This window comes from Lolium perenne, chromosome 3 (genome assembly GCF_019359855.2).
Source record: "Lolium perenne isolate Kyuss_39 chromosome 3, Kyuss_2.0, whole genome shotgun sequence".
Taxonomy (NCBI): Eukaryota; Viridiplantae; Streptophyta; class Magnoliopsida; order Poales; family Poaceae; genus Lolium; species Lolium perenne.
The window spans coordinates 15,965,886-15,988,855 of NC_067246.2; the positions used below are offsets into that span (position 1 = coordinate 15,965,886).

At 43.9% G+C, this 22,970-nt stretch overlaps 1 pseudogene; it reads right to left on the reverse strand.

The window, feature by feature from the left end:
* The window catches only part of LOC127341118 (LEAF RUST 10 DISEASE-RESISTANCE LOCUS RECEPTOR-LIKE PROTEIN KINASE-like 2.1), a 54,277-nt pseudogene that overhangs the window by 18,835 nt on the left and 12,472 nt on the right, over positions 1–22,970 (reverse strand).

Consider the following 22,970-nt stretch of genomic DNA (forward strand, 5'->3'; position numbering starts at 1 on the left):
ACAGAACAGAGCTTCGCGCCGCTCCCTCCAGCACCAAACGGTCGGAAAAAAAAGCATGGGTGCGCACGACCGAATAACGCCCGATCCAGCGAACTCCAGGCATAAGGTGCACTATTACATTCGCCGGCAGAGCCTTCCGGAACGCAACACTCCGGCCAGATTTAGACGGACAAGCCTCAGGCAGGTCTTCATCTTCGCACAAGAGAGAACCTAGGACCGCTACCATTATTCAGGTCGGGCCCCGATGCTGCCGACCATCCCAGACCAGCCATGGCAAAGCGGCGACACCAAGCGAATGGGCAACGCCTTGCAGCCGGTCGGCCCTCTACCAGCGACAACCAGGATGCTCATGTCTTCCTCAGCCATTGCCGGCTTCCACGCCTCCCCACCTCGCCACCGGGACTCGGTGACAGATCGAAAGACCCACCACCACCATCCTCAGGCCGACCATCTCCGGCGAAGAAGAGGGCCACCTCCGCCATCCAACCCAGGGCTGCTGCCCCGGGCGACCTCGTGCCGCGGGAGAAGCCCAGGAGCACCACCTTGCACCGGCGGGAGGCGGGGAGATGCAGCAGTGCAGATTGAGGACCTGGCCGCCGCCAAGCTCCGCCAGCCATCACCGGTGTGCCGTCACCAGCGCCGAGGAGATGAAGTTCATCCATCACATTTTATATAATAAAAAACGTTTTGTTCCACAAAACTGCTATCTCTCTGTACCTATATTTACCTGAACTTTGTAAAGCTTATTTATGAAGTTTCTTTGCATTGCATGTATATGGTATCAAATATATCTTTATATACTAATAGCTGCTAAGCATACCTTCCATTGAAAGCTGACCAGGTACTGCCGACCATGATAATGTTTGGTTGGTGATATTAGTCACATGAAGATGTATTGTTGCACTGAAACACCGTTACTCTGATGTTTCATTTCAAATATTTGAAGCAGTAGCCATGCACTATTTCGTATAAATTCAACTAGAAAATTACGAAGTTCATTCATAACATTTGATATAATAAAAAAAATTTAGTTCCACAAAACTGCCATCTCTCTGTACCTATATTTTACCTGATATTTTTAAGGCTTATTTATGAAGTTTCTTCGCATTGCTGATTAATTGTTTGTACTCACTTGCGTTCATTGTTGGCGCTGATGCCCCCAGTACTCAGGGTGGAGCTAGCAATATGGCAAGGTTTGGCAGCCGCCATACCTAAAATTTGGCTCTTATAGCAGTATACATATGAGTTAGGTTCAGTTCTTGTTCAGGTTTGTCTCACGCTGCCTGTCATCGATGGAGAATTGGAAATCGCTTCTGTTTATGGACTGAAACTAACGAATCGGTAAGAAGCAGTCCCGTGTTGGGCCTGCTCAATATTAGGCCTGCCTAATGAGTAAACCATTGAATTATTTGGGCTGTGAATGTGAGTTCAGCGGCAGCGAGAGTCAGAAAGGATCGCACAATCCTACCATCCACAACTTCCTGTTTGGCTGTTCTCAATGAAGTAAGGAAAACCCTCGCGAAGTCGCGATCGTGCATAGCAGAGCCAGCACCAACACACCACGGCAGGACGGAACCGCGCAGCGGGAACAAGAACCGCGGCTGCTGGCGATGAACTAGGCCGCGACAGGCAAGGCCGCGAGGGCGAGTAGAAGATTAAGGACATGGCGCCGTAGAAGAAAATAAGTACATTGCAAGGTATTTGATTACGGAACTACATTGTCTTTGATCTCGCTTTTTTACTCAAATAAGCTCCAGTACAAGGTATGCATCTTATCTTCACTTAGTAACATGCCTCGTCCCCTAATATGATACTGTTAGTTACTGATTTATGCTTTTTCTATCGTTTCTCTATTAATGCAGATCATTCATTTGTTCAACTAGTTAAACTGTTGATCTGTTATTCATGTCATTTATTCAGTGAGGTATTTTGAGGTGCAATACTTTATTTTAACATTTTGAAATTAGATTTTACCCGTTGAAAGCAACGTAATATTATCTAGTCGAATCTTGCATTTTCTCATTTATTGACTTCGCCACACCTCAAATTTATTCCTGCCTCCGCCACTACCAGTACTGGCACGAGGGTGGTCTTGCAACCATCTATAAAGTACAATGCGCAGTTACGAGAAGCATTGCAGGGCACTTGACCAAGACGAACAAACGAGTTGTTGACACCTTGCATCAGAACAAGTCCATGTTTCAGCTGCGGCACTATTGAGTTATCGGTGGAATCATAGAACAGCAGATCCTGGTTGGCATGACTGATATTGAATGGTAGAAAGCCGTTTGAAGTATGTCTTGGTGATTGGAACTTGGCTGCGGTTGAGGTCCTCCATGTTAATATCCTCGAGAGGACTTAGGCCTGTCCTGCCGACGACCTGTGATGTGCACTAGTTTCATTTTTCCTGTTTGTAAAATACCCGGTACCTCCTAGCAGGATTGTAAGCAAAAGCATTATCTTTCCAATGAACTGAAGCACAAAGGCCCCTTTTGTTTTCTCGAAAAAATAAGGTATGGTTCTTGTACAAGATGTTGAGGATTCCAAACGCATCATGCATAGTGCTCCTCTGGAAGGGGCTATTTTTGTAACAGTAAACCTTGTAATCTATCAAACCGCATGCCCTCTCTTTTCCTTCATCTTGGACAAGCCAGAATGGATCCGAGTTGGTCAGATTGCCACATGCACATTGTTGTTTCTTGTGCCATGCTTGTTCTTGAGAGTTGTAAAAAAGATGCTAAGCTACTTAACACATAGAAGCAGAAAGGTGTGGAACATGACAACTTGTTTCAGTAAGGAGTTAAGGACGAAGAATCAAGATGGTTACTAAGAAGGTTGGTTGTATGGTTGCTTTGCGTTTACTCTAATTTGATACTGAGGGTCAAGACAGGTTGCTGTCTTGTTTACTCAGTCTAGACTGAGCAATTTAGTCATTGGATGAGACTGGTCAGTTAACATGAATGAAGGGTTGGAAAGGTCTTCGTGTGGCCTGATAATGTTCATCCATCTACTGGGATGATATTTGATGACCTGATCCGCGCAGAAACTCTCTTGAAGCCACAAAAACATTGTTCTGGCACTGGAATTTGAAGTAACACACATACAATTTCTCAAACTAGCTCTTTTCCTGGTCATGTGTCCACCAATAGCAGCATCAGTTTACTGTAAATTGTTGGCCTGTGACACAAGTTGTAACATATGTTCGCAATTTCAATTTTCAGTGAGCTATTTCCTTTTCATTTTTCTTTTGGATTGTTGCCATAATACTCTGATAAGGTGCTAATGCTAATATTTTTATTTTACAGAACTTTTTTCGAGAAAAACGCAAAGCTTGCGTCTCGATATGTTGAAAAGATAGTAAATGTTCATAGAAAGCCCCAAGAAGGGGACCAGAAACAACGTGAATCAATGAGGTGCGACCGGATGTGATTGCTGATGGTGGACTTTGATTGATTGAGTTTGCTCAAAACATGGCGGCTGCAGGACCATGAAACAGCTTCTTGCTCTGGAACAGCAGAGTAATGTGTTAGGGTAAGGAGGCGCATCAGAACTAAGAGGTGTAGGAGAAGGGACAGCGGGAGGTGCATCAGGAAAAATAAGAAAAGAGATATCATCCACCGGGTAAGTACCAGAGGTGGAGCGAGGATAGAAGGGACACGTCTCATCAAACGTGACATCACGAGAGATGCGCATCCGACGACCAACGGGGTCCCAACAGCGATAGCCCTTATGCTCATCACTGTATCCGAGAAAAACACACTCAACAGACTGAGCGGTCAGTTTGGTGCGTTCGCGAGGAGGTAGAAGGACATAGCAAACGCAACCAAATAAACGAAGAGTCGAGTAGTCTGGAGAGCTACCAGAGAGACGCTCGAGAGGAATGCCACCTTGAAGGGCAGCTGAAGGCTGAATGTTAATGAGGTAAGTCGACGTAGCGACAGCCTCAGCCCAGAAATGCGGCGGACGAGAGGAAGCAATCATCATAGCACGGGTAGTCTCAAGAATATGACGATGCTTACGCTCGGCAACACCATTTTGAGCATAGGCGTCGGGACACGAGAACTGAGCGAGGGTGCCCTGCTCAGTAAGGACACCACGCAGGCGCTGGGAGATATACTCGCCTGTAGAATCAGCACGAAACACACGAATAGGCGTGGAATACTGAGTACGAACTATTGCCGTAAAGCGCTGATAAATAGAGAGCACCTCAATGCGAGAGCGCATAAAAAACAACCAGGTGTACCGTGAAAAATCATCAATAAACAAAATATAGTATCGATGGCCCCCTTTTGAAGGAAAGGGAGCCGGACCCCAAACATCTGAATGAACTAAATCAAAAGGTCGCTGAGATACAGACACACTAGTAGGATAAGGAAGCTGAATCTGTTTGCCTAACCTACAACCCTAACACGAATGTAAAGACACATCTCCTGAGACAGACCCCAGAAGACCACGACGAACTAATGACGATAAACGGGAGCCACAAAGGTGACCCAGCCGATGATGCCACTGCTGAAAAGAGCCAGTGACAGAAGCAGCAACCGCAGGAGAACTGGCAGATGAAGTGTCAGCGGAAGGAACGCGAAGCCAGTCTAACTCCCATAGCCCCGGAGACTCAAGGCTGTGAGGGCCAGCTCCAACCAGGGCCTGTGTACGGCGGTCCTAAACAACACAAGAATCAGCGTCAAGAATGACGCGACAACCAGAATCAGTAAGCTGACTAGCAGAAAACAGGTTCATCTTAAGACTAGGAACATGAGAAACATCAGGAACAGAAAAAGAGGAAGTAGAAAGGGTGCCTCGATTGGAAACAGAAAGAGAGGTACCATCAGCCGTGATAAGACGGACAGGAGAAATAAGAGAGTGAAGAGCAGAAAGAATAGAAGACGCAGAAGTCATATGAAAAGAAGCTCCAGAATCCAGATACCACGGGGATGACGTACCTGACTGTGTAGAAGGTGGTGGTCGCGCGGTGCCAGAAGAGCTAGGCACAGAACCAGCAGTACCCGACGAGGAAGAGCCTGTAGCAGCGAGCAGACCACGAAGACCACGGATAATGTCCTGATCAGACAGTGCAACAGCAGAAGATCCTGAAGAACCAGCCTGCCTACGAGCATGGTACTGCTGACGTAAGCTGGGATCCCTCCTCCAGCAGCTAGAGACATCGTGGCCAGACTTGCCACAGTAGGCGCAGGGAGGACGAGGAGGTGCTGTCATACCACGAGGCTGCTGAGGCTGACTCTGGCCCTGGACCGGAGGAGTAGAGAGTATCGGCGGTACTGGAGACCGCAACGAAGCCGACGGCACAGGAGAACCACGAGCAGACGGTACAGGAGGACCACGAGCAGCAAGTACAGAGGGAACCTCAAGAAGACCAGCACCACGAAGACGAGTCTCCTCAGCACGAAACTCAGCCAGTACCTCAGAGAGCGGAACACGACCACGGGCAAGCAGCTAGGCACGACGCGGCTCAAACTCCTTGCGGAGCCGCGACAAGAACTCAAATACGCGCTGAAACTCCAGATCCGCGCGCACAGTCAGACAGCAGGGACAGGTGGCACACACAGGCATGCGAAGAGAATCAAGCTGACGCCAAATAGCAGCACTCTGAGTATAGAACTCATCAATAGTGGAATCACCATGCTGAAGAGCATGCTCCTGGCGCACCACAGACAGGTAAAGAGCATCCCCAGACGGCTGATAGAGCTGACGAAGAAAAGCCCACTGAGCAGCAGCAGTGGGAAGACCCATGAACTCAGCAGCATATGAGGCAGAACACTGGAAGTGAGAACAACAACAGCAAGAGCATCCTCATCTATCCACTGAGTGTAGTCAGTCAGATCCAGCCGGTACGTCGCAACAGCAGTAGAATGCTCCTGGACCTTCCGGTCATAATCAGCCAGAGCAGTATCATCAGCACTCTTGGCTGCATCCTTGACCGCCTGAGTAGCATCGGGGGCAAGGGCAACGGGCGTCGGTGCAATAGGCGCCGTAGGAGCAACGAGGCGCGGCGGACAGGAGACCTCGCCAGAAAGCACACCCCAAAGACGAAGACCGCGCATGTGGACGCGCATGAAGGCAGCGAAATTAGGATAATTCGCGCCATCAAAAGCCACCGGACAGCGAGGAATCGCAACATAGCCCGACGAGGAAGACATGGTTTTTTTTTTCACTTTTTTTTTCTTAGATCGGGTCAAATCCCAATCGAATCAGAGAGAGCACGCGGAACAGAACGCAGCACGGGGACGGCGCGGGCGAGCTGCCAGATAAGGGGCAGCACGGGGGCGACGGGCGGCGGGCGGCGCAGAGCTGGTGGTGGAGCGGCCGGACGGGGGATGGCCCGGCGCGAGCGTCGGCCGGACGTGGGCGGGCGACGGGCGGCGTGGCCGGAGAGAGCTGGCGGAGGCTGGGGAGAAGCCGGCCGGGGAGCTGCGGCCGGGAGGAGCGGCGACCGGAGGAGAACGAGCGGCGGCCGGAGGAACGGCGGCCAGGAGGCGGCGGTCAGGACGAGCGGCAACGACGGCCGGGGAGCCGCGGCAGATGTACGGACCTAGAGGACCAATTTTTGCTCCGATACCATGTTAGGGTAATAGACTGCTTGTATTACCAGGGGGCCAAAGGCCACAATATATAATACATGTACAGGTGCAAATATGCAGAAAACTCCTTAATACATGGGGAAACTATAATATACTAATATATACTCTAACATAATGGAAGTGTGGAAACTAGAGCGAGTGAGAATTTGCTGCGGTCGGAGTAAATGGGAATTGCATGAGAATTTGCACGGGTACCTTTACTGTTCTAAGTGGAGTATTCTCACTCACATATTAGTCAGTTTCAAAGGACACAAGGTGCCCGTGAATGGTCAATTGGTCTCTACTCACTAGTGTGTCTTGTTGCTGTTTATGCATTTGTCAGTGCTTTCTACTTGATTGGTATGGATGAAGAAACGTATCCAGTTTGTCGCTAGGCCATTTCAATGCTTCGTGTATATTTAGGACATATAATTTGTAGGAGTACTTGCATGCGGTGCGGGGGACAGTGAGGAAAAAATAAATACCCCAGTGAATGTAGGTTGTTTCTTTCCACATCAGCACATATGTAATTTTGTTTGTAGATTTTCTTATATGTGCACAACTCGTTTTGGGTCTCTTACATCTATTTCAAGTTTTCAACTAGGTTTATAAATTTTAGTTTTACAGGTGCGAGAGTTTGGAGGCTTACCAGAGCACGTTGACCCATTTGTTTTGCTACTGGGGCAGAGGCACGCGAACTCCGCAGACTCGTTGATGTACCTGCACTGCCCGCCGCTTGCGCTGCAAGCGGAGCAGTCCCCGACACTAGTGCCTGACCACTCCAGCATAAACCCGCCCTTCAGGAGTCGACTGTAGTTTGCTGCTGTCAAGGTCTCTGCTTCGGACCTGAGCACCGGCAAATACGCGTAGGTGCAGCTCCCAGCCAGTATTGCCGGTGGCCTGTCCCGGTCGTAGCTCCCCGCAAGGTAAGCCAAGATGGATCTACCGCAGCCGGCGGTGATGTTCATGTACCCTCGCCCGCGTGGCTCCGTCCCGTTGCAGTTGTAGAGGAAGCACATGGCCCGGTTGCTGGGGCTGATCTTGAATGGGCTGAGGGATAGGCTGGAAGACATGTTGAAGTCTGTGCGGCACACACCATCGTTGCCCACTGCGACCCTGCCGTGGGACGCAATGAAGCTGCTGGCGGCGTAGTTGATGCTGAGGACGCGGATGGCTGAGCCCCTCAAGGAAGCTGTGCTGCTGGTGCCGTTGCCAGTGCACAAGAGCTCGAAGGCTGGCTGGCCGCAAGACACCTCAGGCGGGGGTTGGCTGGGCGCGCCGAGCCAGAATGGGTACTTCACTGTGAGGTTCCCGCATGCTACCGTCTTGCAGTCCGCGCGTGTGCGCTGGATGAGGAACAACAAGAGCAAGATGGCGAGCAATGAGTTGGGATACATACCAAATATCTGATTTGAGGAGACAGATTTGGTAACCGGAAAGGATTTTCAAGTGACTGGAGGAAGATGAGGGAGGAGATATGAATGGCATCAGGCAATGAGTTTGACTAGTTCTATGAACGCTATAACTTTTCCCACACCCACTAGAGAGAGTCCACGTCCAAATGTCCTGATCCATATTAAGTTTGTGTTGTTGCCATACAAGATGATGATCTGGACCCCTTGTGCCAGGGCCCGTAGTATTAAATTCTTTGATTAAGTGTGGCACTGATCGCTCCAGCAGGTGCGTGGAGCCGGAGCCGGCATGTTCGCCCGCTGGTTTTGCTGTCTTATCTTGTGAGTTCAACAGGTATGTGAATTCGAAGGCAAGAAAATTGACTGGTTGAGCAATGAATATTTCGAAAGAAAATTAATACAGTTGTTCAGCAGAACCAAGGGACAAGTTTTGACAAATGAGGCATGGGTGATGTGCTGTGATGGCAGAGAGCGGACTAAGGATTGGCTGAGTATGCCCTCACAGACCATAGCACCATGGTATGTTCCTGTCCTATATTTCCCTCAGTTTCCAGAGCCATCTTCAAGTGTCTTCACAAGATATATAAATTGTTACAGAAGTGCAAATCTTGGAGGCGTTCAGCTCGCATATATCAGCGACACGGAACCTGCCTTCCTGGCAGAGATGTGCATGTAAAGCCAGCCGATGGAAATGAGGTCCGTAGAACTGGACAACTGTTGGTAAGTAAAACGACCTCGAAGTCTGAGGAGCACGATCTTTCAGCCTCAAAGTAAGCCAGAATGGGCCGTAGTTGCTGAGGTTGCTGCAACACGTGACCGGGGAGAATTCCTCTTGCTCCTCAGCCGCCTCGACGTGAAGCATCAGTATGGCACCAGGGCAAAGGTGAAAATCAAGAACCAGCAGCGTAGGATTTGAAAATTTGTTGCTGTGGTGATCATGGGGGCGTGGGGAGATAGAAGTGACAGAGCATACTGCGCCTAGTTGGCACAGTGCTGGGCTATCCTCGTCCACACGTCCTGGGAGACAGTCTTCAAACTTTTCAAGGGTGTTCAGCAGAACCCAGTAATAACCATGTAATGGGATAACCGTGGTAATCATGTTCTCCGTGTGACACAAGTTGTAACCATGTAATCATGTTCCAAACTTCAAGTGTCAGTATAAGCTGTTTCCATATTTTTTTTGGGTTGTTGCCATAATAGTTCAACATGGAACTAATGCTGACATATCAGCCTGCCGAATGCTGACAAAAATTCAGCCTGCCGAATGCTGACATATCAATGCTAACCTGCAAACTAGATGCTAGTTTCAAAGGAACCTGTCATGGGCGTAAGCCCTGGGACTAGCAGGGGAGCTCGCACATATTTTATATTTAAGTACAGTTGGAGTTTATGATGATCTTTGTGGGATTGAGTTAGTGTAGAAAGTAGCTGTGTCTAATATAAATTAGAGATTGATTTGAGTGGTTGGAATAGGTACTGTATAAGGTGGCCATTTTATCATTAGTTGAATCCAGCAAGAGCAATATCAGTCTACTATTCCACTTCCCAGTCTCTTTCTTCATTCCAGTCCCAAATTTCTCCTCCCAACACTCCAACAGTCATCCTGAGTTCTGGCCATCTTCCATCGTTCACACCTGGCCACGCATGCATGTGGGTAGGTTTTTTGACACAACACTTGCACTTGTTTAATTTGAGAATATACTCTTACAATCCTGCCAGGCTGCCACCTTTGCAGAGAGTTTGCAGTTTGTGTTCGGATTTTTGAATTCACAAAGATTATCTTCTCATTCTCAACCTGTAGCACTCTACGAAGAACTTGTGCTTTGCCAGGACTGGTAGAACTTGCACTTTCTAAATTTATATCGCGAACCAAATCTTCACTGAGCAAGAAAGAGGAGCATAGGACAAATTAACAAAAAACATTTTTTTTTGCACGAAATAATTTGTTTCAAAGTAACTACTCCCAAGTAAAGGGACACAAATAGTAGTTCCAACCATTTTTCAGCAGTAAAGGAAGAACCACACTCATCATTCAGCCTATCACAAATAGATTCATTGTACATAGCAGATCAATCTCAGCTAATCTATATTTGTCCAAAACCCCTCAAACTTAGCACATTACTCTAAGAATTTGCAGTTAACTCTATCGTATGCTTTTATCATATGGGTTTTATCATTCCTGCCACTCTGACTAACGTGAATCTCATATTTGCCATTTGACCAATGGAAACCTCAATCTTGCCATTGCACAGTTACAATATTCCTCAGTTTTTCCATTTCATCACCTCCAGAGTTAGTCTATAATCAGTTTTGTCATTCGAAAAGTGGAGGCGGCAGATGGAAATACATTTAATATGTCAAAGGGAAAGCATTCAACATTTAGAATTACCAACAAAGAGCTGGATAATGTTCTTTCTACAAAGGCACGTCTCCACAAATTTATACACTTGGTATACAGTCTATTTTTCTTCATATGCATGAATTAATTACAAGATTACAACCCTGAAATGGGCCGTAGATGCTGAGGTTGCTGCAACACGTGACCGGGCAGACTTCCTCTTTCTCCTCAGCCGCCTCACGGCAAGCATCAGTATGGCACCAGGGCAAAGGTGAAAATCAAGAACCAGCAGTGTAGGATTTGAAATTTGTTGCTGTGGTGATCTTGGAGAAGTGACAGAGCATACTGCGCCTAGTTGGCACAGTGCTGGGCTATCCTCGTCCACATGTCCTGGGAGACAGTCTTTAAACTTTCCAAGTGTGTTAACCCAGTAACCATGGTAATCATGTTCTCCGTGTGACACAAGTTGTAATCTTGTAATCATGTTGCAAACTTCAAGTGTCAGTATAAGCTGTTTCCATATTTTTTTTGGGGGGGGGGGGGGGGCGGGGGGTTGTTGCCATAATACTTCAACATGGAAGTAATGCTAACATTTTCGTTTTACAGAACTAAATAGCAATGTCTTTGATCTTGGCATTGGCGGCCATGGACCAGGGATGCAATAGTCAGCATAGCAAGTAACGTATCCATGATGCACACAAAGGTATCACATCCCAAGAGAAGAAGTTAATGGATCAGTACATCAGTGTCTCTTTTCTATTCTTCATCACCCGAACAAAAATTCAGCCTGCCGAATGCTGACATATCAATGCTAACTTGCAAACTAGATGCTAGTTTCAAGTCATGGGCATAAGCCCTGGGACTAGCAGGGGAGCTCGCACATATTTTATATTTAAGTACAGTTGGATTTTATGATGATCTTTGTGGGATTGAGTTAGTGTAGAAAGTAGCTGGGTATAATATAAATTAGAGATTGATTGAGTGGTTGGAATTGGTACTGTATAAGGTGGCCATTTTATCATTAGTTGAATCCAGCAAGAGCAATATCAGTCTACTATTCCACTTCCCAGTCTCTTTCATCATTCCAGTCCCAAATTTCTCCTCCCAACACTCCGTCAGTCATCCTAAGTTATGGCCATCTTCAATCGTTCACACCTGGCCGCGCATGCATGTGAGTAGGTTTTTTGACAAAACACTTGCACTTGTTTAATTTGAGAATATACTACAGTCCTGCCAGGCTGCCACCTTTGCAGAGAGTTTGCAATTTGTGTTAGGATTTTTGAATTCACAAAGATTATCTTCTAATTCTCAACATGTAGCACTCTACAAAGAACTTGTGCTTTGCCAGGACTGGTAGGACTTGCACTTTCTGAATTTATATCGCGGGCCGAATCTTCACTGAGCAAGAAAGAAGAGCATAGGACAATGTAACAAAAAAACATTCTTTTTTGCATGAAATAATTTCTTTCAAAGTAACTACTCCCAAGTACCCCGCAAAAAATAAATTACTCCCAAGTAAAGGGACACAAATAGTAGTTCCAACCATTTTTCAGCAGTAAAGGAAGAACGGCGACACTCATCATTCAGCCTGTCACAAATAGATCCATTGTACATAGTAGATCAATCTCAGCTAATCTATATTTGTCCAAAACCCCTCAAACTTAGCACATTACTCTAAGAAGTTGCAGTTAACTCTATCGTATGCTTTTATCATAATCTAAATTCAGAATCAAACCACTCTCGCCTGAGGCCACATTCCCGGAAACTAGCCTATCACCAATAGTGGACATCCAATTAATTTGTTTTCTAAAACAGTTTCAGTCTAAACATGTGTGAGGCTTTTATGACCAATTGTGGACCAATTTGATGACCAATTATGCACCCTTCTCCATCGTGTGGCGTCGTGGTCGCAGCCAGTCGTGTCGTGGCGGCGGAGAGCTGGTCGTGTGAGAGCGTGTCGCCAGGGATGGCGCAAGCTCTACCCAATATCCCACGCTCACCAACTAAAGAAACATCAACAAACTTCTTTTTTGAATCGGTAAAGATTTTTTTTCAATCGAGTGAAATTAATTTTTTAACAACCAGAATATATTTTTTGAGCCATTGTTATCTTTTTTTTCGAATTGGCATATTTCTCTATCCGTGGGAACATTTTTTGTAAAACCGGTTAACATTATTTTGAATCCAGTGAACATTTCTCCAAGATTTTTTTCAATACGTAAATACTTTTTTCAAACCCGATTATTTGAAACCACATTGAACATATTTACTTTTAGTGTTTTTTAAAACATTATTTTAACCTGCAATTTTTTCTGAATATACGAACATATTTTTTTTAGAACCATGAATATTGTCTTTGAAACACGTGATATTTTTTTAAAATCCATCAACGTGCTTTTTTGAAGCCACGAACATTTATTTAAACATTATGAAAGAAATAAAAAATTATGTGAACAACTTTTAAATATGAAAGAAACATTTTTAAAATACATAACATACTACCTCCGCCCAGAAAAGAATGTCTCAGTTTTTTCTAAATTTGCATGTATCTACACGCCTAAACACGGCTAGATACATGCATATTTTGAAAAAGTTGAGACACCCATTTTTGTACGGAGGGAGTATTTCTTTCAACACATGAATAAATTTTTCAACAACATTTTTATGAACTCGTAAATATTTTATGAATCGGTGAACTTATTTATTTGAACAGATGAACATTTTTTCAAACAACACAAACAACTTCCAAAGTATCAATAAACAATTTTTTAATCCATGACATATATTTTGAACCTCGTAAACCTTTTTTAATCTGTTAACATATTTTTGAATCCGTGAACAAAATTTTAAAAAGTGTCAACATTTCTTTTGGAATCGATGGCCTATTATTGGAAGCCATGAATATATTTTCAAAAAGTATGAGATTTTTCATATGAAAAGAAACATAAAAGTGTAAAAATAAATAGACACGTGAATATGGACATATGTTTTGAACTGTGAATATTTTTCCGCATACATGAACATATTTTCTAAAAAACGTGAATATTTATCGAAAAAGTGAGCATATTTCTTTTTGAATCGCTGAAAAATGTTTTGAACCTCGTGGACATTTTTTTAATCCACAAACCTTTGTGGAATCCATAAATATTTTCTGAAACTACATGACAAAATTGAAAGAAAGATTTTTGAATCTGTAATTTTTTTCTCCCATGAACAATTCTTTGGACCACGTGAACATTTATTTGAATCCACGAGGTATTTTTTGCATCCTAAGAATATACACAAACATTTTCTAAAATTGTGAATATTTTTTTAAACCATATAAACATTTTTTTCCAAACAACTCAGTGAACAATCTTTGCGAACCCCATGAACATTTTTTGAACTCACTATATATTTTTGCCCCTCATGAATATTTTTCTAATCAGTGAATAATTTTTTGGAATCCCTAAACATTTATTTTTAATTCTCCGATTGTATGATTTTAAACCCATGAACAACTTGTGAACTTAGTGAACTTTTTTTTTTTTGGAAATCATTATCATTTTTAATTCCGTGATCCTATTTTTTTCAACCTATGAACAATCTTGTGAACCTCGTTAAGATTTTTCAACATGGAAATAATTAAATATGGAAGAAAGATTTTGATTCCTTGAATGTGTTTTTTTCATCCCGTGAACAATTGTTTGAACCTCATGATTTTTTAAATATGTGAACCTATTTTGAGAATACATGAATATATTTATACCTATTGTACTTTCAAAGCCGTGTGAACAACTTTTACTATTAAAAAAAGGAAATGAAAGAAAAGTGAAAAGGAATAGAAAAATAAGAAACAAGAAGAATTTAAAACGAAACCAAACCACCTGGAACCAAAACCACCCAACGCGAATGGCTGCCGATGAACAAATAGCGTCTAAAGGTATAATAGGGGCACCCCCATGGAGCATGGAGAGGCTATCCACGCGAGCCGCGCGTCGCGGAAGGGCTGGGCGGTGGCTCGTTTCTGCTCCACCGGATGGGCCACGTGGCGGCGCGTGATTCGTTCAACCTGAGCAAGAAACAAAAGAAATCGCAGGGGAGTGGGGAAAAGCACTGAATCATAGAAACCCTATCGTCCCTCGCGTGTCGCTGCCTCTACGCCTCCTCCGGTCGCGCCGCCCGCCGCCTCTCCCTTCTCCTCCCGTCACGCCGCCCTGCGCCGTGCGAGGTGGCTAGGGCGCCGCCGTCCTTCACGCCAGCGCTGGACCGGCCTCCCTTCTCCCCACTCTCCCGTGATACTCATCTCCCTCAATCCCCTTCCAAACTGCTCCTCCCCAATCCCCTGCATCCACTCCATCTCCAGCAAGCCGCCATCGGCCGCGTCCTCTTGCTCGCGCAGCTCTAGCCCTCCTCGCGCGTGCCTCCCTGATGATGAAGACAACCACAACCTCCCGCGCTGCTCCCCGAGCAGCGAGCTCGTCATGGCAGCGAGCGGTCAGCCGGCGGCCGAGAAGGACGAGAGCTGGTCAGTGCATCCTATCCCGATCCCTTCCTCCTCTCTCATGTCTCGCCGTGCGGAACAACGAGAAGCGGCTTGATACGTCTCCAACGTATCGATAATTTCTTATGTTCCATGCCACATTATTGATGTTATCTACATGTTTTATGCACACTTTATGTCATATTCGTGCATTTTCTGGAACTAACCTATTAACAAGATGCCGAAGTGCCAGTTCCTGTTTTCTGCTGTTTTTGGTTTCAGAAATCCTAGTAACGAAATATTCTCGGAATCGGACGAAATCAACGCCCAGGTTCCTATTTTCACCAGAAGCATCCAGAATACCCGGGAAGGACCAGAGGGGGGGCACTGGGCCCCCAGACCATAGGCCGGCGCGGCCCAGGCCCTGGCCGCGCCGCCCTATGGTGTCGTCACCCCTTCGACCCTCCTGCGCCGCATCTTCGCCTATATAAAGCCCCTGGATCGAAAACCCTGATACGTTCGACGAAAACCACAGAAACCTTCCAGAGCCGCCGCCATCGTGACGCCAAGATCTGGGGGACAGGAGTCTCTGTTCCGGCACCCTGCCGGAGCGGGGAAGTGCCCCCGGAAGGCTTCTCCATCGACACCGCTGCCATCTCCACCGCCATCTTCATCACCGCTGCTGCTCCCATGAGGAGGGAGTAGTTCTCCATCGAGGCTCGGGGCTGTACCGATAGCTATGTGGTTAATCTCTCTCCTATGTACCTCAATACAATGATCTCATGAGCTGCTTTACATGATTGAGATTCATATGAGTTTTGTATCACTACTATCTATGTGCTACTCTAGCAAAGTTATTAAAGTAGTTCTATTCCTCCTGCACGTGTGTAAAGGTGACAGTATGTGCACCGTGTTAGTACTTGGTTTATGCTATGATCATGATCTCTTGTAGATTGCGAAGTTAACTATTGCTATGATAATATTGATGTGATCTATTCCTCCTACATATGCATGAAGGTGATAGTGTGCATGCTATGCTAGTACTTGGTTTAGTCTTTTGATCTATCTTACACTAAAGGTTACTAAAATATGAGCACTATTGTGGAGCTTGTTAACTCCGGCATTGAGGGTTCGTGTAATCCTACGCAATGTGTTCATCATCCAACAAGAGTGTAGAGTATGCATTTATCTATTCTGTTATGTGATCAATGTTGAGAGTGTCCACTAGTGAAAGTGTAATCCCTAGGCCTTGTTCCTAAATACTGCTATCGCTGCTTGTTTCTTTGTTTCTTGTGTTACTACTGCTGCAATACTACCACCATCAACTACACGCCAGCAAGCTATTTTCTGGCACCGTTGCTACTGCTCATACTTATTCATACCACCTGTATTTCACTATCTCTTCGCCGAACTAGTGCACCTATTAGGTGTGTTGGGGACACAAGAGACTTCTTGCTTTGTGGTTGCAGGGTTGCATGAGAGGGATATCTTTGACCTCTTCCTCCCTGAGTTCGATAAACCTTGGGTGATCCACTTAAGGGAAAACTTGCTGCTGTTCTACAAACCTCTGCTCTTGGAGGCCCAACACTGTCTACAGGAAAGGAGGGGGAACGTAGACATCAAGCTATTTTCTGGCGCCGTTGCCGGGGAGGAAAGGTAAAAGGTACTCACACTCCGGATCTCGGCTACTAAGCTATTTCCCGGCGCCGTAAGTACTCAAAGCTATTTCCTTTAGATCCTGCAATTGCATCTTTTTGTTTCTTGTTTTACACTAGTAAGGCATAATGGAAAACATCTGTGAGCTTTTTATTCTATTTCCTGAGTCAAGACATGAATGGTTTAATGCGAAAATTAAAAAACCTATGGAATCTTATTTGCATGCTAGTAGCAATGATATTAGTATGAACGCTTTGAACACCATTGTTGCTAATGATATGGAAAATTCTAAGCTTGGGGAAGCTGGCTTTGATGAGCATGATATTTTTAGCCCCCCAAGAATTGAGGAGAAAATTTACTTTGATGATACTTTGCCTCCTATTTATGATGATTATAATGATAGTAGCCTTTTGGTACCACCTACTATGGAGAGTAAATTTGATTATGATTACAATATGCCTCCTATATTTGATGATGAGAATAATAATGATAGCTACTTTGTTGAATTTGCTCCCACTACAACTAATAAAATTGACTATGCTTATGTTGGGAGTAGTAATAATTTTATGCATGAGACTCATGATAAGAATGTTTCATTTGATAGTTATATTGTTAAGTTTGCTCATGATGCTACTAAAAGTTATTATGAGAGAGGAAAATATGGTTGTAGAAATTTTCATGTTACTAAAATACCTCTCTATGTGCTGAAATTTTTCAAGCTACACTTGTTTTATCTTCCTATGCTTGTTACTTTGCTCTTCATGAACTTGTTTATTTACAAGATCCCTATGCATAGGAAGCATGTTAGACTTAAATGTGTTTTGTATTTGCCTCTTGATGCTCTCTTTTGCTCCAAATACTATTTCTTATGAGTGCATCATTAAAACTGCTGAGCCCATCTTAATGGCTATAAAGAAAAGAACTTCTTGGGAGATAACCCATGTGTTATTTTGCTACAGTACTTTGTTTTATATTTGTGTCTTGGAAGTTGTTTACTACTGTAGCAACCTCTCCTTATCTTAGTTTTGTGTTTTGTTGTGCCAAGTTAAGCCGTTGATAGAAAAGTAAGTACTAGATTTGGATTACTGCGCAGTTCCAGATTTCTTTGCTGTCACGAATCTGGGTCCACCTCCCTGTAGGTAGCTCAGAAAATTAAGCCAATTTACGTGCATGATCCTCAGATATGTATGCAACTTTCATTCAATTTGGGCATTTTCATTTGAGCAAGTCTGGTGCCATTTTAAAATTCGTCAATACGAACTGTTCTGTTTTGACAGATTCTGCCTTTTATTTCGCATTGCCTCTTTTGCTATGTTGGATGAATTTCTTTGATCCACTAATGTCCAGTAGCATTATGCAATGTCCAGAAGTGTTAAGAATGATTGTGTCACCTCTGAATATGTTAATTTTTATTGTGCACTAACCCTCTAATGAGTTGTTTCGAGTTTGGTGTGGAGGAAGTTTTCAAGGATCAAGAGAGGAGTATGATGCAACATGATCAAGGAGAGTGAAAGCTCTAAGCTTGGGGATGCCCCGGTGGTTCACCCCTGTATATATTAAGAAGACTCAAGCGTCTAAGCTTGGGGATGCCCAAGGCATCCCCTTCTTCATCGACAACATTATCAGGTTCCTCCCCTGAAACTATATTTTTATTCCATCACATCTTATGTACTTTACTTGGAGCGTCTGTATGCTTTTATTTTTGTTTGTGTTTGAATAAATTGGATTACATCATGCTTGTGTGGGAGAGAGACACGCTCCGCTGGTTCGTATGAACACATGTGTTCTTAGCTCATAATATTCATGGCGAAGTTTCTTCTTCGTTAAATTGTTATATGGTTGGAATTGGAAAATGATACATGTAGTAATTGCTATAAATGTCTTGGGTAATGTGATACTTGGCAATTGTTGTGCTCATGTTTAAGCTCTTGCATCATATGCTTTGCACCCATTAATGAAGAAATACATAGAGCATGCTATAATTTGGTTTGCATATTTGGTTTCTCTAAAGTCTAGATAATTTCTAGTATTGAGTTTGAACAACAAGGAAGACGGTGTAGAGTCTTATAATGTTTTCAATATGTCTTTTATGTGAGTTTTGCTGCACCGGTTCATCCTTGTGTTTGTTTCAAATAACCTTGCTAGCCTAAAACTTGTATCGAGAGGGAATACTTCTCATGCATCCAAATCCTTGAGCCAAACAACACTATGCCATTTGTGTCCACCATACCTACCTACTACATGGTATTTCCTGCCATTCCAAAGTAAATTGCTTGAGTGCTACCTTTAAACAATTCAAAATTTATCACCTCTGATTTGTGTCAATGTTTTATAGCTCATGAGGAAGTATGTGGTGTTTATCTTTCAATCTTGTTGGGCAACTTTCACCAATGGACTAGTGGCTTCATCCGCTTATCCAATAATTTTGCAAAAAGAGCTGGCAATGGGATTCCCAGTCCCAAATTAATTAACAAAAATAGACACTCCTCCATGGTATGTGATTGTTGGACGGCACCCGAAGGATTCGGTTAGCCATGGCTTGTGTAAGCAAAGGTTGGGAGGAGTGTCATCATAATAAAACTAAAATAAAAAGGCACTCCTTCATGGTATGAGATTGTTGGCAGGCACCCGAGGATTCGGTTAGCCATGGTTTGTGAAAGAAAGGATGGAAGGAGTGCCATCCAAAAATAAAATAAAATGGGAGCCGCTCTTTGAAGGTTTGTCTGGCAAGGGGGTTAGAGTACCCGCTACCATTCGTTGACAACAACATACACCTCTCAAAACTTTATTTTTATGCTCTCTTTATGTTTTCAAAACTAAAGCTCTAGCACAAATATAGCAATCGATGCTTTCCTCTTTGAAGGACCATTCTTTTACTTTCAATGTTGAGTCAGTTCACCTATTTCTCTCTACCTCAAGAAGCAAACACTTGTGTGAACTGTGCATTGATTCCTACATACTTGCTTATTGCACTTATTATATTACTCTATGTTGACAATATCAATGAGATATACATGTTATAAGTTGAAAGCAACCGCTGAAACTTAATCTTCTTTTGTGCCTTTACTTTGAATTATTGCTTTATGAGTTAACTCTTATGCAAGACTTATTGATGCTTGTCTTGAAGTGCTATTCATGAAAAGTCTTTGCTTTATGATTCACTTGTTTACTCATGTCACATACATTGTTTTGATCGCTGCATTCACTACATATGCTTTACAAATAGTATGATCAAGGTTATGATGGCATGTCACTCCAGAAATTATCTTTGTTATCGTTTTACCTGCTCGGGACGAGCAGAACTAAGCTTGGGGATGCTGATACGTCTCCAACGTATCGATAATTTCTTATGTTCCATGCCACATTATTGATGTTATCTACATGTTTTATGCACACTTTATGTCATATTCGTGCATTTTCTGGAACTAACCTATTAACAAGATGCCGAAGTGCCAGTTCCTGTTTTCTGCTGTTTTTGGTTTCAGAAATCCTAGTAACGAAATATTCTCGGAATCGGACGAAATCAACGCCCAGGTTCCTATTTTCACCAGAAGCATCCAGAACACCCGGGAAGGACCAGAGGGGGGGCACTGGGCCCCCAGACCATAGGCCGGCGCGGCCCAGGCCCTGGCCGCGCCGCCCTATGGTGTCGTCACCCCTTCGACCCTCCTGCACCGCCTCTTCGCCTATATAAAGCCCCTGGATCGAAAACCCTGATACGTTCGACGAAAACCACAGAAACCTTCCAGAGCCGCCGCCATCGCGACGCCAAGATCTGGGGGACAGGAGTCTCTGTTCCGGCACCCTGCCGGAGCGGGGAAGTGCCCCCGGAAGGCTTCTCCATCGACACCGCTGCCATCTCCACCGCCATCTTCATCACCGCTGCTGCTCCCATGAGGAGGGAGTAGTTCTCCATCGAGGCTCGGGGCTGTACCGGTAGCTATGTGGTTAATCTCTCTCCTATGTACCTCAATACAATGATCTCATGAGCTGCTTTACATGATTGAGATTCATATGAGTTTTGTATCACTACTATCTATGTGCTACTCTAGCAAAGTTATTAAAGTAGTTCTATTCCTCCTGCACGTGTGTAAAGGTGACAGTGTGTGCACCGTGTTAGTACTTGGTTTATGCTATGATCATGATCTCTTGTAGATTGCGAAGTTAACTATTGCTATGATAATATTGATGTGATCTATTCCTCCTACATATGCATGAAGGTGACAGTGTGCATGCTATGCTAGTACTTGGTTTAGTCTTTTGATCTATCTTACACTAAAGGTTACTAAAATATGAGCATTATTGTGGAGCTTGTTAACTCCGGCATTGAGGGTTCGTGTAATCCTACGCAATGTGTTCATCATCCAACAAGAGTGTAGAGTATGCATTTATCTATTCTGTTATGTGATCAATGTTGAGAGTGTCCACTAGTGAAAGTGTAATCCCTAGGCCTTGTTCCTAAATACTGCTATCGCTGCTTGTTTCTTGTTTCTTGTGTTACTACTGCTGCAATACTACCACCATCAACTACACGCCAGCAAGCTATTTTCTGGCACCGTTGCTACTGCTCATACTTATTCATACCACCTGTATTTCACTATCTCTTCGCCGAACTAGTGCACCTATTAGGTGTGTTGGGGACACAAGAGACTTCTTGCTTTGTGGTTGCAGGGTTGCATGAGAGGGATATCTTTGACCTCTTCCTCCCTGAGTTCGATAAACCTTGGATGATCCACTTAAGGGAAAACTTGCTGCTGTTCTACAAACCTCTGCTCTTGGAGGCCCAACACTGTCTACAGGAAAGGAGGGGGAACGTAGACATCACGGCTGCAGGCGACGGGCCACCTCTCTTCTCTTGCCATGTCCTCTCACCTGTGCGGCAGCAGGGAAGGTTGAACGCTGCCGTTGGGAGCGGGCGGTTCATCAGGAGTGAAGATGATGGTGGCAGTGGAGGAAAAGAAATGGCAGGGGTGGCAGCTACAAGGTAGAGGTTGTTTCTAAGTTGCTCGTCATGGTGTTAGTTTTCCCATAATTCTATCATGTCTATCTACTATTTCTAATTGCAGGGATTATGGTTAGTGAGCCTTTGATGACAAGGCAAACTTATTATCCTTTTCTCTTCTGGTTGTTCCTTTTCTATAGCGTTCTGCGTTTATATAGATACTCTGCCATTTGGGATTGAGTAGGAAGAAGATAAATCTGGAAGCCATTTTGCCACTGAAAGATTAGATAAACCATGTATATTTGGTGAGGTGCTCAAATCAATTACTGAAATTTTATTTGCTAAATTTTACATGCTGCGATATTGGTCTGTGACAACTCTTAATTATCGTGAGGGTGATGACGCAGGATAATCCTCCTGATTCATAGGGTCGCAGCCATCGACAGAGATCAAGGTTCCCAGGAGACTTTGGCCGAGAAGCAGGCATCGGGAGGGGTCGAGCTATTATTGAGAGGAAAGAGTGGTAATTTTAGGCCAGATCTTAAAGATGACATTAGACTAGCTAGCTCCACCTCTTCTATTTTTTTTATCATGCTTGTGTTGATTTTGTTGGCATTCGGCTAGCTAACTACTTTGTTTCTGTACCTATATAGGTAGATTGTGTTGATTTTGCTAGCATTAGCCATCGATAGATATCAAGGTTCCCATGAGACTTCGTCCGAGAGGCAGCAGCGGGAGGGTCGAGCTATTGTTCAGATGAAAGAGTGGTAATTTTATGTCAGATCTTAAAGTTGGCAGTAGACTGGTTAGCTCCACCTCTTTTATTTTTATTTATGCTTGTGTTCATTTTGTTGGTATTAGGCTAGCTAGCTACTCTGTTTCTGTACCTATATAGGTAGATTTGATTCGTAGTACCATCATTTGCATCTTATATTGAGTGCTAAATCTCAATTCTGGTTGTGTGTTCTTCGTTAAGAACATAGCCTCCTCTGCTCCCTGCATTTATCTCATATGGATAATTGTAGGATTTAGTATTGTGATAATGAAAAGAAACCGCCAAAAAGAGAAACGTTACTGTGTTAAACACTTGGAATTAAATGATTAATATCACTTTCAGTACTGCTGACGTTTTTTTTCTTATTCACTGAAATTATGTAACTCGATAAATATTGATTCATGATAGGATTTTCATATTCCGAATCTTGACTGTAAACACTCAATGATTCACAGTAGTAGGATGATTTTTGTGCTATTTTGTTTGTTGATTCTATGGCATATGATCTACTCCCTCCGTCGCACGAAAGTTGTCTAGATTCGGATGTATATAGACACTAAATAGAACCTAGATACATCCAAATTTTGATAAACCTCAGACAAGTTTCCTGGGATGGAGGGAGTATGATGTATTAATTAAGGGGCTAGGGGCCGCTTTCAGCTGGGTTACTGCTTATTAAGTTATTGAACAAACATCAGTAAGCAAGTTCATCCACTTAATACAAAAGCAATCTGGATACCTTTATTTTATAATAACTATAACTGAATATAGTCCAGATAAGGACTGGAGTTGTGATCAAGCAAAAGA